This window comes from Chrysemys picta, chromosome 17 (genome assembly GCF_011386835.1).
Source record: "Chrysemys picta bellii isolate R12L10 chromosome 17, ASM1138683v2, whole genome shotgun sequence".
Lineage (NCBI taxonomy): Eukaryota > Metazoa > Chordata > Testudines > Emydidae > Chrysemys > Chrysemys picta.
Genome location: NC_088807.1, coordinates 2,060,593 through 2,077,305, shown reverse-complemented (window position 1 = coordinate 2,077,305; position 16,713 = coordinate 2,060,593). Strand labels below are relative to the sequence as shown.

General features: G+C 48.8%; 1 long non-coding RNA gene across 1 annotated transcript; it reads left to right on the top strand.

Annotated features, from left to right (window-relative positions):
• The first annotated feature begins 4,176 nt into the window (after window positions 1-4,176).
• Window positions 4,177-12,613, top strand: LOC101936507 (uncharacterized). Its single transcript, XR_257087.5, has 6 exons — window positions 4,177-4,577; window positions 7,336-7,360; window positions 7,901-7,954; window positions 8,882-8,956; window positions 10,469-10,588; window positions 11,837-12,613. It is a non-coding gene; the product is annotated as an uncharacterized LOC101936507 (long non-coding RNA).
• The last annotated feature ends 4,100 nt before the right edge of the window (window positions 12,614-16,713 follow it).

Genomic DNA, 16,713 nt, shown 5'->3' with positions numbered 1-16,713 from the left:
GTAGCGAGGGTCTACACTGAAGCGCTACAGCAGCGCAGCTGTAGTGGTTTAATTGTAGATAAGGCCTTAGATGGGTTTTGTGATTTTTTTTTGGTGTAAGGTAAAAATAATAAAAAAAAAAGGGATTAAAGGTTGGCTACGTTTCCACAGAAAGGGAAGACTTTAATTTTCCACAACTCAGGACTGAATCGGTCTTGTACACTCTGTGCATAAGAGAGCTTGTGGGTATGAATCTGTTCTGTGATGTGTGTGCGTGAGAGAGACAATGTGTGAATCTGTTTTGTAGTGCACGCAATGGTAAAGTGTGAGTCTGTGTGTGTCTAAGTCTATTTTGTAGGGTATATGTACCTATGGAGAGTGTGTGCGTTTGTGTGTGAATTGTACCAGAAGCCTCATGCAAAATGTGGGTCAATTAATAACATGTGAAAATAGACACTCTTCGGAGGGTCACGGAGTAAATGATTGAAGTGAGAACACTTTTTCCCTGGATGTGGATGAAACACCCCGTGATTGTCCTTTGACATACACCATAAAAAGTAGCTGTGAACGATAACAAAAGACTGACCAGGTGATTCGTTTGGTAACATCATCCCTTGGGTTGCACCCCGCTCTGGGATGATGTCATTGCATGGGAAGACAATCCTAAATTCTTGTTTGATCTCATCAGAGTGGTCTTTAGGGGGTGCTCCCCCTCCCCGATAGGGTTTGTATTTGTAACAATATGCAAATGGCAGTATTAATTAGTAGTTATAGACCTTTCGTTTGCTAAAGAAGCCTGTGTTGGATGGGTGTTCAGGTTATCAGGGCTCAGATGATGCAACTGATCACAACTGTTTGGGCACTGTTGTTTGTTGCAATCTTGCTAGGACAAAAACTCTGCTTGTGTATTTAGGCCCTGGCTCAGGACAGCACTTTAGCACTTGCTTTAAAGTCAAGCTTTTGCTTAATGGGGATGCTAATTGGATTCACACACTACTTTGTCACTAGATTTAGCAACTTTTTGGTTTGCCTAGCGAGAAAATAAGTGTCAAACAAAGTGACCAGTGACAAATCTAGCGACTTTCACTGCCAATCAGAGTGACATTCAAAGAAAAGTCACCAATATGTATCGTCACAAAATCATTCACAAGCAGCTCAATAGTGTTAATAAAATCCATTCCATGCTCTTCTTACTTTCTTTTGCACACCAAGTCCATGTCATCACGTCTCAATTGAGCATGTCCTCGGAAGGAAGAGCATTCCAGGGCTTCTCGGTCTGAGATCACTATAACCTGCTGGCGAGGAAAAGAAGTTTGTGGAGGCGAATTAAATACTTTGCTAAAACCAGGTGCACTTTGGAGAGAGCAGCACATGAACCACCTTGTTTTTAGCCAAATGTTCTTTCTTGCCCATCCATAGTAGGTGGTGCAGCCTGTGATGCAGGGAAAGCCGGCTAATGAAGTGGGCAGGGTGGGGGAGGCAGGTTAGCCAGCGAGGAGAGCTGCATGGATGGAAGGTGGGGTGGGATGAGACAGGGCCATGTGCCCCAGTGGGGCAGGGGGCACCGTGCCTCCAGGAAGGAAGCCCTTACTACAGGATCAAAAGTGGAGCTAACTTTATTTTCGGCACCCCTTTACTCCTTCTCCTGGCTTGGCCTGGGGTTAGCTGCCCAGCTGTTTTCAGAAATCAAACCCTGGAAGCGGGGAAAAGGGATCCGGCTAGCAGATTTTTGTTTTTAAATCTACTTTCTTGGCTCCTTGCAGTGCCGAGCTCAGGTCAGCGATTGTCCTCTTCCCCAGGCTCTGGGCCCTCCCTTTCACTAACCTGTCGGCTCAAATCCAGGCCGGCAATCTTGATCATTGTAAGTATTTGTATGAGCTTTTGAGTTACCAGATATCTAGAAAGGTGGCGAATTGGATACGGGAATTGTTCTTTGCTTTCTGAGATTTCATGAGATTGGCTTAAAATCATGAGATTATTTTAAAAATAGTAATAAATATTGGGCTCTACTTCATCTTCTGCTTTCTCCCCTTTTTGCTCACAGGGTGGTCATGTTTCCAAATTTTTTTCTGCTACATTGAGAGCTAGAAACTTTTATTATTATTAGTCACGATCGCAGATTCTCCTGGCTCCAGAAGGTGGGGCTTTCCACAGAACACCAGCTATCCCGAGCCTCATGACCAAAGCGTAAGAGTTGGCAATGCTGATGTAGGATGGTGTAATTTACACCTCCCTACAACGGCAACTGCAAAATAAAAAGGGGACTTGACTGTTTCTTCTGGTTAATATTTGCCCAGCGCTTGGAGGATTCAGAAGGGGACACGTGGCCATGGAGTGTTATATCAGGTTGAGTTTAAAAGGGGAGGAAATGAATTCTTCTCCACAGTTCCACTAGGAGGGGGTAGAATCTCCGGGTTGTTTTATGGTCACCGTTCCAAGTCATTGCAGAAGATAAGGCTATTCCGTTCTGGGGCTTGCCATCCTCCTAATCGATTCCATAGTGCAAACAGGGCCCTGTGAAAATTCCCACCGGAGCCGTACGTTCAAAGCTGTTCCGCAGCCAGCGGGTGGTTTGATCTCATGAGGCCGTGCATAAAGGCTGCTCTGATTTAGCATAGGACATGGCTGAGTCAGATTCCCCCAAGGCCCCTCTCCGCCTGGAGTTGGAAGCTAATCTTGTGACCCCAGGGGCTCGGACGCCACCCGTCTCCTGTTCTGTGTCTGCATGGTGGGTGATATTTGCGTGGCCTGCTCAAAGACTAATGAGGTGGCGTCCGTGGGCTTTGGGAATGTGAAACCCATCACCCTCCCCACCGACCCTGGTGCCGGGTCTGCAATGTCCCTCTCCAGGAGGAACCCTGCTTCGGATGTAGGACTGTAGCCCCAGCTTCTCTGCAGCATTGGGGCCATGGGATTCCCTGTCCTCCTTGCTAAAGTCTTCCGTAGGGTGTGGGCTTGCTTGACTGGCTCCACCAGCCTCGTCCCCAAATCTTGCTTTGTGCTACTGCCCACCAGATTGCAGGCCTTGGCAACGGGGAGTTCTCTGCAGCAGAGAGGAATGATGGCCTAATGGTTTGGGTGATCACCTGGGACTAGGGGTGAATCCCCTGCTCTGCCACAGCCTCCCTGTGTGACTGTGGGTAAGTTTCTTAGCCCAGATCCTCAAAAGTATTTAAGTGCCTGACTCCCATGGGCTATATAAGTATCCTCTGACAGGAATGGCATTGGCGCTAGTGTCTGTTGAGCTGTATCTGCCCATGGAGTGTTTGTATAGCACCCAAAAGCATGCTGGGAGCTCAGACTTGGTCCCTACCCTAGACAACCTACAATCAAATTGAAGATGCGACGCAGAGAGAAGGCTTGTCTTGTGGTTAAGGCACTGGGCTGGGACTCTGGTGATTGAGGTTCAATCAGAGGCTCTGCCATGAACTTGGCATGCCTGAGTGGGGACTAATCTCAGTTGTTGGGTTTAGCAGGCAGGTGGTGTTGGTGGCCTGATACGCAGGAGGTCAGACCAGCTGATCTGGTGGTTCCTTCTGGCCTTGTGACAAAGGTGGCTTTATGCTACATTTCTATCTGCCTTGATCCTGCGGCCAATAATGTGGAGCAGCCCAAGGGCTGTTCTCAAATCCACTGGCTTGTAATGACCAGCTAGGGCTCACCCTCCTAGTCCCCTTGATACGCCGTCTCCCCCCGAACGAAGGTAGAAGGAGGGGGTGGGAGAGAGAGTTGTGCATTCTCTAGCCAGCTGAGGATTCCTTGGCCCTCAGTAGACAGGGGGGTTTGTGGGGTCAAGGCAGGACCGTCCAGCCAAATGCAGGACTGGGTGGAGGTATGTGTGTGCCCAGCTGTGCCCAGGCCCTGGCCCGAGAATTCTGTTTTTGCACAAGTCTGACTTTGATAGCCGTGTGGGGAAAGAGCAGGTGGTGTGGGAAATTCATTTACGAAACCTTGAGTTTAAGGATCTGTAAGTTCTGGAAAGCTTTTTCTCCCTTTCAAAGAAATGCCCTAGCCTCTGGATTGTATCGGCTCCTCTCTACAACGCTTTCGTTATGGGATTGGCCCTCTATCCATGCGTTCAGGGCAAAGTCCCAGCTCTGGGGAGGGGAGAGGAGAAACTTCTTTCCAAAACTAATTGCGCGTTATTAAAATGATTCTTCTGGAAACACCAACGAATCTCTCCGCCTCCCCTGTGTTGATGACACCTGTCAGCACCAAGGGACAAAGAGAGCCTGGGGCGAGACCACTGCCGCCAAGGAGAAAGGAGGAGCCTTACGTGTCATTGCCAGACCGCTGCAATCAATCTATACCCGTTCCCCACGAAACACAACCCTAGGGGTATCGAACCCAGTTGGGGGGGGGGGGGAGGCGGGAACCGTTAAGGGGGCTAGATTTACGGTGCGGAGGAACAAAGGGGCTGTAAACAGTCTCCTCCCCTCCTTTGCTTCCTGCCAATGGACTCGTCGGAACGTTGGTGTTAAAACCGGCTGCGTCGCAGCGTTCTCAATTAGAACGCCCGAGGGTTCAACGTTCCAGGCTAGTCCCCCCCCCGGCGCCAACGCGGCTGTCATGGCTCTCCAAGTCCAGGTGGTTTATTGGTAAGCGGGGGTGGGGGGTAGCTGGCCGTGTCGGTGCATGCGTGGCCACAGCGCCCGGCGCCGTGGGAGCGGGCCAGGCCGGGCCCATCAGCCCCCGGGGAGAGCACGGAAACACGCTGGCGTTGCTAGGGCCGCTTACCCGGCCAGGAGGAAAGAGTGACATCTCCCCCCTTTTCTTCTCTTGCTGCCATCAGCTGACTGATGGGAACTCCGGCAGAGCAGCGCGGGACCCACTCTCGGGCTGGTGTTAGGTGCCTTAAAGTGAGGGGGGGGCAAGGCTCAATTTATAAGAGTGGCCTCGCCCGGACAACAATCGAGGCAGGACAAATGATGCGGCCCTGGGGGACGTGTGGATGGAAATTGTGTAAAACGTTCGGCCGCTGTAGGGTGACCTGATGTCCCGATTTTGGGGTCTCTTTCTTATGTAGGCTCCTGTTACCCCCCCCCCCACACACACACACACACCCTGTCCCGATTTTTCACACTTGCTGTGTGGTCACCCTAGGCCGCTGTAAGTTTTGTTGGCTGGTTGCCTTCTCTAAAGGCTCGTCTCTCTTGCCAACAGAAATTGGTCCCATAAAATGCATTCCCTCCCCCACGGTGACTTTCTGACCGAGCAGAGAGCTGTGCCGTTTTTTGCCTGCGGTGACGCAGATGCCCACACTCCGCCAGCCCTGCGTTGACCTGGGGTGGGGTATTTTAGGGGATGCTCCACAGGCTGGGGCGGGAGCAAAACATCCATTAAAAGCAGCGAGACCGGAGAACTCTTCTTTCTCTTGCCCCAGTTGCTTAGTGGTCCTGACCCAAAGCCCACTGAAGTCAGTGGGAGGTTCTCTGTTGATTTCAGGGCCTTCGGGTAAATCCTTGTAGGTTCCTGGCCAGAAGGCCACAGGACAAGCTGTGGGGAATGACCCTGTGCTGCCCTCTCAGGGCTGGGCTGGCTGGCTGCCGGTTTCACGCCCTCTTGAGAACAGTTGACTGGGGTTGGAGGGTATCTGGACTGATACCTTGGCTGTTTGGGGCTTAAACTGAGAGCTCTTTAAGAAACCTACACGGGTGTTGTAGGGGATTAAGCTACTTCTGTCCCACAGGGTGAATGAAACTGCTTACAGCCTAGCACGCGCTGGCTGAATGGTAGGTGGACTAATGCCACCTCTGTGCAGTCAGGTGAGTCCTCGTTTATATTTGGCACTTCTGCCGCAAAGCGGCAGCTAACTTCTGCCCACGTTGAGTCAGCCAGAGCTTGAGATAGATATTGCCACCCCGGAATAGGCCGGCATTTCTCTTGCTTAGTGCAAGACCCCTTAATCCTGACCTGCTGCAGCCTTTGCTAAGTCAATCCTCGGCCAGGTGCCTCTGTGCTGATCAGCAGCCCCTCCTTCTGCTAGAGTAACCATGGCCTCCCCTACACACAACTCTCATGTCCATCAAGCATGACCCACGGCCCTCCATGCGCCTATAGGTCCGGCCTCCCCAGGCACGGCTCCCCAACACCTCCTTCTACTCTGACCTGAACTGCCTCACTTTTTGTTCCATAGACTTAAACGTTCTAACTCTCCTCTTGCTGCTTCACCTGTCTTCCAGAACGAGCGTAGTCGTGGTAGCTCTGTATCCTCTGGTTATCTCGGTGTAACGAAATCTCCAGAGCGATACTAAGTCTTGTGTGCTGTGGGAGTGGAGGAGTTACTCCATGTCCATGGGGCAGCAGTGAGAAGTGCTGAAGCTGGGGTGGAGCTTAGGGGGGAAAAAAGGGGGTGGGAATCCCACCTCCTTGCCAATAAAATGGTTTTATCCTGCATAGTTAGTTGCTGTGACTCTAGGGTTTAGCCAACTCTGTAACGGTATTACAGAACAGCATTCAGCGTCTTCTAAGCGGTTTCTGTTCCTGGCAAAAAGCACCCTCCTCCTCTGCATTCCCATGCCTACTAGAATGACTTCTGGAAGCGCTCTCCTCTGCTGCCTGTGCGTCTAAAATAGACACAGGAAGGGTTGGTATGACTTCTCTCTTTCTCAGCAGCCAGTTGCTCTCTTGCATCTCTGATAGAGGGTGGTTAGGGGGCCAGTTTGTCCCAGCACCAGCAGGTGTGAGTGCAAAGTTCATACGTGCCCTATTCCAAATAATAGCCATTAGCGTGGGCGGATAAAGTCAGCGGCTGATTGTTTCTTGACACGATCTAAATGCAATGAAAGTAACCACATGGCAAGAAGGCTCAACTTCAGTCTTAAGTTTCTAATGAAAACAACTAGCAACAATCAGCATCTTTAGTGGGGTTTTACCCTTCCAGTGATTTGTAACTTTATCGTTTTCTGTGGACCAACATTGATACTCAAAACCCAGCGAGATGCCCTCAAAAAGGGGGTCATGTTGCCATCTAGTGTCTTGTCCCGCAGAGAAGACAACGGGCTACTACTTCTGGAGGCAGCATGGCCTTGTGGAAGAGCACTGGATGGGGTTTCGGGATTCCCAGCTCTGCCACAAACTTGCTTGGGTGACCTTGGACAAGTTCCTTTCCCTTCCGTAATATGGCGCTACATGCTGCTCCTTTGCAAGGCACTCTGAGATTGGCTGATGGAAAGCACTGTAGAAGAGCTAGGTGGTGATGGTATTTTGCAGTCTAATGTAGTTCCCTTTCGTCTCAAATAGCAGGAGACCAGGTGGGATTTTCAAGGAAGCTCAGCTCCTGTTTGAATTTCAGCCTTTGTCCCTTCTTTGGTTAATGTCTGGATGCTGAAATAACTTTTCTTTGTCTCCCTACAGCGGGGCCTGAGGCTACCGTCCCAAGGTAAGCGACCAGATTCCTCGGTTCGGTTCCAGTTATAACTCTGGCGGTGGTGGGTGAACTGGACTGATGTGCCCTAGGACCCCATTCCTGTTCCCAGCACTTGGTCCAAGTCACCGGCCATCTGCAAAGAGAGGAAGTTCTCCTCCAGAGCAAGTTGGGCTGTAGCACGTCATTGGATCTGTTCCTGGAGCATCCCCAATGCTTTTGCCCCAGCCTGACCCAGCGAGCTTTTCCTCCCCCTTCGGTCCCCAGTTGGCTGCCTGGGCTGTCTGAACCTGTGCATGAGGAGGTATAAATGGAGTTGCACGGGTTAGAAAACTGGTGCGAAGGGAAGCAGGCAGTTGGACTAGAAAGGGCTCCTGTACCCACAGCAGGCCATGTGGCCTGGCGGGTGGGGCTTGGCTCACTAGCTGGCATTGTTGCCAGCTGTTTTTAGGTGTGTGAAGTAACAGCGGAGCCAAGATTCAGCAGGGGCGAGTCCTGACGAAGACCTATCAGGCATTAACTCTGGGTTCTGCCTTTCCTCTCTCTCCTTTCTAGTATCAACAGCTCAAGAAGGAACTTGAAAAACAGTTCCCGGGCAAGCTGGAGATCGTGAGTATCCCGGGATTGTCCAGTCTGTCCAGAGCACTTAGCTTCTGTGTCTGTCTGACTCCCAGTCAGTGAATATGCACAGCCAAAGACTAGCCATGTCTTCTCAAGCTCTGGTTCTGTACTCTCAAAACTCCTGTTGCCTTCAGTGGGAATCTGCGATGCAGGGCGCTCTAAATAAATCCCTCCTCATCTGGTGGGACCTGACTGAGAACTGTCAGACTAAAAGCATGTCATATCCAGCATAAATCTGGAACATAGTTGTCAGATCCATGGTTCATTTAGTCTAGTCTCTTGTCTCTGAAAGTGGCCAGTGCCACGTGCTTCAGGGGAAGCTGTTAAACCTCTCAGATGAGCAAACGGGCACAGACATAACCATGGGGAAAGCTGCTGCTGGTTGGCTTACAAAGCATGCCCCGTGTGGTAGACGTAAGGGAAGCCTCAGTCAAGGAATCATGGAGAGTGGCGTTAAGGTGGAAGGAGGACAGTTCTTGCAGTTCTGCAGGACAATCTAGTATCATGTCCTGGTTTCCTTGTGCTCCTCAATCTAGATATACTCTTATTCTAGATCATAAGCAGTTTGGGATAGGGATTCTTTTATATGTTTGTGCAGTACCTGGCACAATGGGATCCTGGCTTCTAGAATACAAATTAACTTCATAGATTCCAAGGCCAGAGAAGGGCCCATTATGATCATCTAGTCTGACCTCCTGTATGACCCCAGGCCAGAGAATCCCACCCTATCATTTCTGCATCAAGTTCATCACATCTGTTTGCAGATGTATTCTCCTCTCTGGTGAGAACTGTAGGGAGCACTCCTGTTGGTCTAACTAGGAACTAACATGAAGGGGAGAGCGTGCTGCTTAAAATAACCCAGACCCCCTTGGGGCTCGTCATTCTCAAGGTGACTGACTCCTCTTCTCTGCTTAGAGTGGCGAAGGGACCCCTCAGGTCACAGGATGGTTTGAAGTGACAATCGCAGGCAAACTGGTGCATTCAAAAATGGTGAGTGGTCTCTTCCTCCCCCCTCATCTAGTTCCTAACCGAACTGCTCAGCTGATTGTCACCAAGGCGGGTGATATACATGAGACAGGAAGACTCCATAGAGATGTGTTGTGAGCAGAAGGCTGGGAGCCTTGTCTGGGCTCTGACATCTGTAGTCAGAGTCCGGTATCGAAGCTGGAGCAGTGGTCCTGTCTACAGCTGTACCAGCCTGTACAATGATCCCCTTAGAATCTGCATGCTGAACAGGGATCAGTTTGGTGCGGCCTTCTAAGGAGCAGTCACTGTGAGGCAGTAGGCTGGTACTCTTCCTTCGGTGCTGCTGGAAATGAGACCTAAAACGCACATCAGCCACTGACTCCTACTAGCCCACTCACTGGGAATGCAAGTGTTAATCCGCTGCCCTGTTCCTGTTGCAATATGAGTAACTTATGTTGACTCCCTAAACTTCCTCTGCAGTTGCAGTAGGATATAGGCTGTGGGGTTTTTGTTTGTTTTTTATTCTCTCTTCTTCCCTGCCCTTCTCCCCACAGCTGCCATTTTCCACCTCAAAGATAGCTGCATTTCAGTGATGGATGAAACCTGCATCCTTTATCTCCAGGATGGCAAACTGAAATGGCTTATTAGCAGCCACTGCTGCCGGCCTTCACAGGCGGGAAAATACAGCTCCTTAGAAAACGTCTTTGATGCTAAACTAGCTGTTGGCTCTTGCAGCTGCTGGTGCTGCAGCTCCTGGGGGGTGGGGAGATTAGAGCTGTCGGTCCTACATTAAAAGTACTTCCACTGTCAAGTGTCTCTTTGAGGTGGCAGAACTGTTGAGCTCTGTGTCCTTAAGGACACTCCAGGAGCCTGCTGAATTTTGACTGTCCTGTGTGTGGCACCTTCTAGAAGGGGTCGTGTTTGCCCATATTTTTTGGCGGGGGAAGGGGCTGTAAGTTTCACCCACTCCTTTTTTTTTAAGCTAATATTTTGTCTGAGATCTTGGTGAGCCAGGAAGGTCCAGCAGCAGAAACAAGCTTTCTATGCTCACTGCTGTAGCCAAGGAGTACCCGTGAGGTTTTTCCAAGGCCGCTTTTCAAACACTGCATTGTCCCTCCGGTCCTGGCGCTGCTGTCTTGTCACAGCTTCTTGGCAGTGATAGGAGTGCCCGAGCAGAAGGTGTCTTGCTGAGGAATGCTCTTAAATAGGAGTGGAACTCTCCAGGGGCATAACTCTGGACACCATCAGTGGCTGTGTCACCCTGGAGCATTAAAAAAACCTTAAAACATAATGGCCCTACTGGGTCAGACCAAAGGTTAATCTAGCCCAGTATCCTGTCTTCCGACAGTGGCCAATGCCAGGTGCCCTGGAGGGAATGAACAGAACAGGGAATCACCAAGTGATCCATCCCATCGCCCATTCTCAGCTTCTGGCAAACAGCCTTCTCATGCTCTGACTTCTTGGAGCCTTATGGGGCATGCCGGGGTGGGAGGATGGGTTCAGCTGCCCCCTTGCTAACTGGCTCCTCTCTGGCAGAACGGGGATGGATTTGTGGATAATGGCATCAAGCTTTCCAAGATTGTGGCAGCCATTAAAGAGGCGCTGGCTTTGGGATAGGAACAGCAGAATGCATCGGTGCCTCCGTATGTAACACAGGTAAGGTTGTGGGTCTGGCTATCCCAGTAGTGCTGTCTCAGCCCTTCCTCCTTGGATAAATGGAGCCTTGCTGCATGTGGCTTTCTAGAAGGAGACCTTTAACCAAGGTCCTATTCCCCTCTGCATGGGTATTATAAATATGATTGGGCACCCGAAAGAGCAAGGACTTGCCATGTTACAGTTGGTCAGAACTTCACCTTTTTCCCCCCCCCTAACCGCAGTATGCTGAGTGCTGGAGCAGCTGTTGTGCTTCACCCCAGAGGTGGCTGCATTCCAGCCTATATACATAGACAAGGAAACACTTGGGAAGGCTCTATGTTAAAATGCGGTAATGCTGCAAATCCTAAAGCTCCCAGTCACTGGTGATGCTGGCTACCACCAGCAGGGCAGAGCATTCATGGGAGGCAAAAAGAGTCAGACTCCTCTTGGAATTAACTTGGCAAAAGGGGTCAGAAAATGAGCGTGGTTCTGGTGGGCTGAGGTGCTGTGAATTCAGACTCGCCTGCTTGGTAAATCATGCATGCAACCTCTGGAACCATGGCTAGAATCCTGGTCTGTTGGATCCCAAATGCACCCTCCCCCCCCCCCCCCCCCCGTACTTGTGCAGTGTTTGAGGACTGTTCCTTAATTAGTTCTAGGAGGTCTCTTGTCCTCTGTGTGGGCCATTGTGTTATGTTGGGTTTGTCTAGAGTGCTTTTATTTAAACACTAGAAGGCACTGCTACACTCACGCTGTAATAGGTTAAGAGCAGTAGCTGCTGCTTCAGGTCCATCAGACTGGAAAGGCCCTTTCTGAGCCTTCAGTCCCGTGCTGTCACAGACGGCTCCAGCATAGAATTCTGTATGTAAATTTATCAGTCTCCATCTTCAAACTAGCTCGCGCTCAGTTTCGGAGGCTGTTCCAGACCCTCGCTCCTCTGACGGTTAGGAACCTTCTAATTTCCAGCCTAAATGTATTCACAATCAATTTGTAGCTGTTTGTTCTTGTGCCAATAATGTCCTTGAGCTTCAATAGTTCTTCTGGTGTTTTTGCTCTCTCTAAATAGGTCAGGATGTGGTGGGGAATCAGATTTTTTCCCCTCTCAGCCTTCACTTGGCTGGGCTAAACAAGCCAAGCTCTTTCCATCTCCTCTCCTAGGATGGGCTCTCCAGCCTCCTGATCATCCGAGTAGCCCTTCTTTGCACCTAGTCCAGTTTTATTTTTAAATTTCTAGTTCGTTAACTATATACGTTCCTTCTCTTCCTCTAGCTTGATGAGCATTTGCTTGGTTCAACTCGGCCGAGCGCTTGATGACGGGAGTTGCCGAAATGTCCCCTGACGCGTGGCCGTTCCCAGAAGTTTTTGCGCAGGATGCCGGTTTGAACAAAGGCAGATGAGGATCCAGCTCTGTGCTTTGGCATGCTTTATATCTGTACGCAACGCCTGTCTAGAGTTGAAACGGCCCCTCTAATGTGCCATTAAGGTGCCTCTAACTTTGAGTAATTCTTGAGTGAGTTTCACTGTTCAACCTTACTGAGAAATCTAGTGCTGATATCGCAACAACAAGCTCTTCATCTGAGGTTGCTGGGATGAAGGCTGTCAAGTAAGGGAGGGTCACCATCTGGGAATCCCATCAGTGTGGGAAGAAGAATTAGCAGCTCATTGTCGGGTATGGGGGGAACTGGGCGGGAAATGAGAGAAAATGTTTTAACAAATGACTCAATAGTCTGTTTTAATTTGAACTCAGGATTTTTATAAACTCCCAACATTTTCTTAAACTGGTGTCGAAACAGTTTTTCCCTCTTCTGCAGAACTTTGATGCAGCCCTGACCAATCGCATTGAGATGTCCCAGCTAGGCAGTGGAGTTTGCTCACAAAACATAACCTCTGAATCTTGGTATTTCTGAATCGTGATAATGCACTTCCTCCTTCCAGAATCACCTAGTGTTACAAAACTGTCTTTCTGGGTTTTTGTTGTTGTTGTATGATTAACTTTTATTGCACTTCAGAAAGGTGTCTGTTAAATAAAATAATGAAAGTCATAAACTGGTTGTGTAGTGCCTTCTTTCTAGTGCTTGCTAACTGACCAAACACACAGCAAAAGCAGACTCTCCGTTCCCTTGCAATATGGGGTATAATTCTTCTATACCAGTACCCCGAAACAAGTGGCGAGTGGTCTAATGCTTCATTGCAGTGTGAATATCCTGAAAGCAGCATTCCAGGTCCTATATCCAAACCCATCAAGCTCCTTCCATCTACACACTCCACTCCAGCAAGCCTGATGCAGCTTTTCATCTTTCCAGACTTCTTTGCAACCTCAGTAGTGGAGCTCATATTGAGATGTCCCAGCTAGGCAGTGAATATTTCTAAAGCAGGCGGGACCTTGCTTTTTGTGACATCAAAATTCTCCTCCTGCCACATCTCCAGGGTCTTGTTACAATGGCTTTGAGCCACAGTCCCCCAAACCTTGAAACAAAGGGAAAACTGGTGGCATTTGCAGGCCAATTCTGTATTTACTTTTTCCCCCTCTGCTTCAGGCTACGGTAGCATAGGGTGCTGCAAGTTAAGATTGTGGAGCAGGGCAGAGCTGGGATGGAGAGTGGGAGGTGTACTAGCAGAGATGGTTGTAAATGGGGACTGAAGTACATGAGCTGTGTGCACATATGCCAATATGTTCTTAGTCTCCTTTTCATGAATGCTAAAATAAACCTCCATTTAAAAGAAAAATTAATCAGCTTGGCCCAAGTTACCCCTGTAATTTGTACCTATTATGAAGCAACTCTTGTAAGTAACCAGTAAAGGAGTAAATCCTCTGTCTGGTGAGGCCGGGCCAGTAAGAGGTCTCTGGTGCATAGGGTGAGAGTTATTTAAAGCTCTGACCTTCCATTGCCATGACAACTTGATGCCCTTTCCTTACCTCTCCAAATGCTGCTTTTTGTAATAATTTTACCTTTTAATCCAACAAGCCTGTTTTTGTTCTTCCACAATTGACCTGATTTAATGTGGAGCCTAGGAACCCATGACCATCTCTGTAGTGCTTAGGGATTAGCTCAGGGACCCCAGATTTCCAGTAGAGTGGAGCTAGTTGGTGATGTGAGAGAAAGCATTTACAATGTCTCCAATATGAAAATAGTTTAAGATAACGCACCTTGGGGGTGGTCTTAATTCAGATCTATTGTCAATCAGAACTCTCCTTTTTAAAAAGAGGTCTTAAAAGGAAAAACGGTGGTCTTGTGGTTCAGGCCTAAAACAACAGAGGTTCTAGTCCCAGTTATGCCAGACTTGTATGGTGACATCACCTCTATCTCCCATTCCTCATCTGTAATATCTACCTTGCGAGGAGCAGCTGAGGTCAAATTTCAGTAGGATTTGTAGTTTTCCAAGAGTTGTGGGAAAGGGGTGGGAGAGGATATAGAAGGACAAAATCAATTTTATTAAAAATTGATTAAACTACATTTAGTACTTTGTCTAAATAAAAAGAAGAACAGAGTACTCCTGTTCTTCTTTTTGCGGATACAGACTAACACGGCTGCTACTCTGAAATTTGTCTAAATATACATTGTAGTACTTTTTTTTTTTTTTTTTTTTTAGCAACTCTGGTGAGGGTGAAGAGATACAACTGTGCCCTCTGGTGCCCACAATTATAAATGCAAGTAGTATAAATTAGCGATTTCCTGGTGGTGGTTTTCTGAATATCCTTGCAGGACAAATCTAGGAATTCATGGTTTATTTCTATTGGGGTAGTACCCTGGGGAGCCCAGGCAACATCAGATGCCCAATTGTGCTGGGCTACTGTAGAAACACTCAGGGAGAGATGGACCCTGCATTTAGGACTCCTATATCTTTGAAGAATGAGGCATCAGAGTGAGTTTTGAGTTGTCTAGTAACAGTGGGCCTTAGTCCAGTATGAGCAGAACTGGATCACGCAGCCGCTCCCATCCATCCTCTGCTGTAATTGAGTTTGTACTGGTGACCCCTTAGAAATTATTACAAGAAGGCTGTACGCTTTGTTGCTAATGTAGGCTGAGCTTTGTGGGTTATCCAAGTGCAAATGGAGGCCCAGCTGGATGGGCTGCCCAAGAACAGGGCCCCGTTACGTTGGGCATTTCACATTCACACAGTAGGAGATATTCGTACCCCAAAGAGCTTACTTATGTTTCACACCATCTACAGTTGAACATCTTTTGAAAGTGATCCATTGTTCTTCATAACCACTGAGGGTAGGACAAGAAGTAATTGGCTTAATTTGTAGCAAGGGAGAGTCACATTGGATACTAGGGCAAACTTTCTAATGCTAAGCATAGTTAAGCATCGGAGCAGGTGACCCAGGGAGGTTGTGGAATCACCATCACTGGAGGGTTTTTAAGAATAGGTTGGACAAATCCCTGTCAGGGATGTTCTAGGTATAATTCAATCTACTTTGCAGGTGGGTGGGCTAGATATGACCTCTTAAGGTTCTTTACAACCCTACATTCCTCTGATCATGCTTCCAAGGCCCCCATCTTGCAAACGCTTCACTAAAGCAACTAGTAGTTGAAGTTGAGAGGACTGCTCATGGCAGCAAAGTTAAACATGTCTGCAGGATTGGGCCTTAAGACTGAAGATTTCCCCATGACCCAAAGTAAATTCTTGTGTGTCCTACAAATTGCCCCTGTGGGTGTCAAAATTTACAGACCTTCAGCTATGCAGTATTTTTTGGATAGTTAACTTATTGCTTAAGAATGGTACCAGCTTGACAGCCTTGCAGCCTAAAGCGCTGTGTTTATCCCCAGAACCAGTACAGCCCGGGCAGTGGCAGGGTGAACAACCTCACCACAGCCCTGGAGGGACAAGTACTAAGGGTTAGAGGAGAAGTCAGTCTTCACAGCCCATTCTCCCTTTGCCCCTTGTTACTGAGCCTCAGTGAGGGGATGGTCACAATGCGGACACTTCTCCAGCTAGCAGTCGATTAAAACATCAACTCTTTTCCCCCATAGGCCACTGGAAAAGACCTCAGTCCATTCCTAAAGGCTGTAATGATTTTCCTACCCGGACAAATGTCCCCAATCTTTAACCATGCCATCACGTGTTGGCATATTCTTTGAGGTGGATCACGTGTCAATAGTATTTTCTGCTCAAAGAGAGAGAGCCGAGCGTATGGGAAAAGTGAAGTACTATCTAAAAACATATCCAAGGGTACCATATACAGGAGGCCTCTTACCTGAGATAAGAGGGTGGCAGTGACTAGTTAATTATCCTCTCTAAAGTACCTAGCTGTCTAGGTACTCATATAATGTGATTTTGGCATCAGCACCAGTTGATGTGACTTGTGATAGGGAAGACTGGCATAACGTTGACAGTGGCTGATGTGGGGAAAACTAAAATTTGCACCATCCCTACTTGACGTGACTGGTGATAGGCTAGTGACGTTACATGGGTGTCAACTCCACTGGTCATGGCTCGTGCAGGGGGTAGATGTGACTTGTGTGAGGGTTTTATAGTGACATTTGTGGCTAGTTGGCATCGGGGAGGTTCATGTGGCTAGTGCAAAGGGCTTGATATAATTTGTGCACTGGAAGGCGTTGCCAAAGCTTCTGCAAGGGCCTTGACATGTTATATATTAGAAAGGTTGGTGTGAATATGCAGGGGGAGGGGTTAGCATGTGACATGTAGGGAAGGTTGGCATGACATACATGGGGGAGGCACGTGGTGTGACACGTGCCAGGGGGTTCGCATGTTACATGTAGGCAAGGTTGGTAAGATGCATGCTGGGGGGCGCTTGGCGTGACTTGTAACTGAGGTTTACAGTGTTACATGTAGGCAAGGTTGGCATGATGCGTTCCAGGGCTTTGGCGTGTTACACGTAGGCATGGTTTGGTGTGACGCACGTGGGGGGGGGGCACTTGGCGTGACTTTGTGCCAGAGATTTTATGTTACACATAGGCAAGATTGGCACGACCCATGCCAAGGGTTTAGCCTGACTCGAGGTACGTCTTAACGTAACTCATGCAAGGGGCATAAAATGCAGTAGGGTCTGTGGTTAAAGGAAGGTTCCCCATTGCCAGCCCTGTGACCGGGGGGAGGCAGGGGCAGCCTGGGTGGTGCTCACAAGATGGCGCCCACACAGCCAGGTTCACCTCAGCTGACCTCCCCTCCCCTCCCCTCTG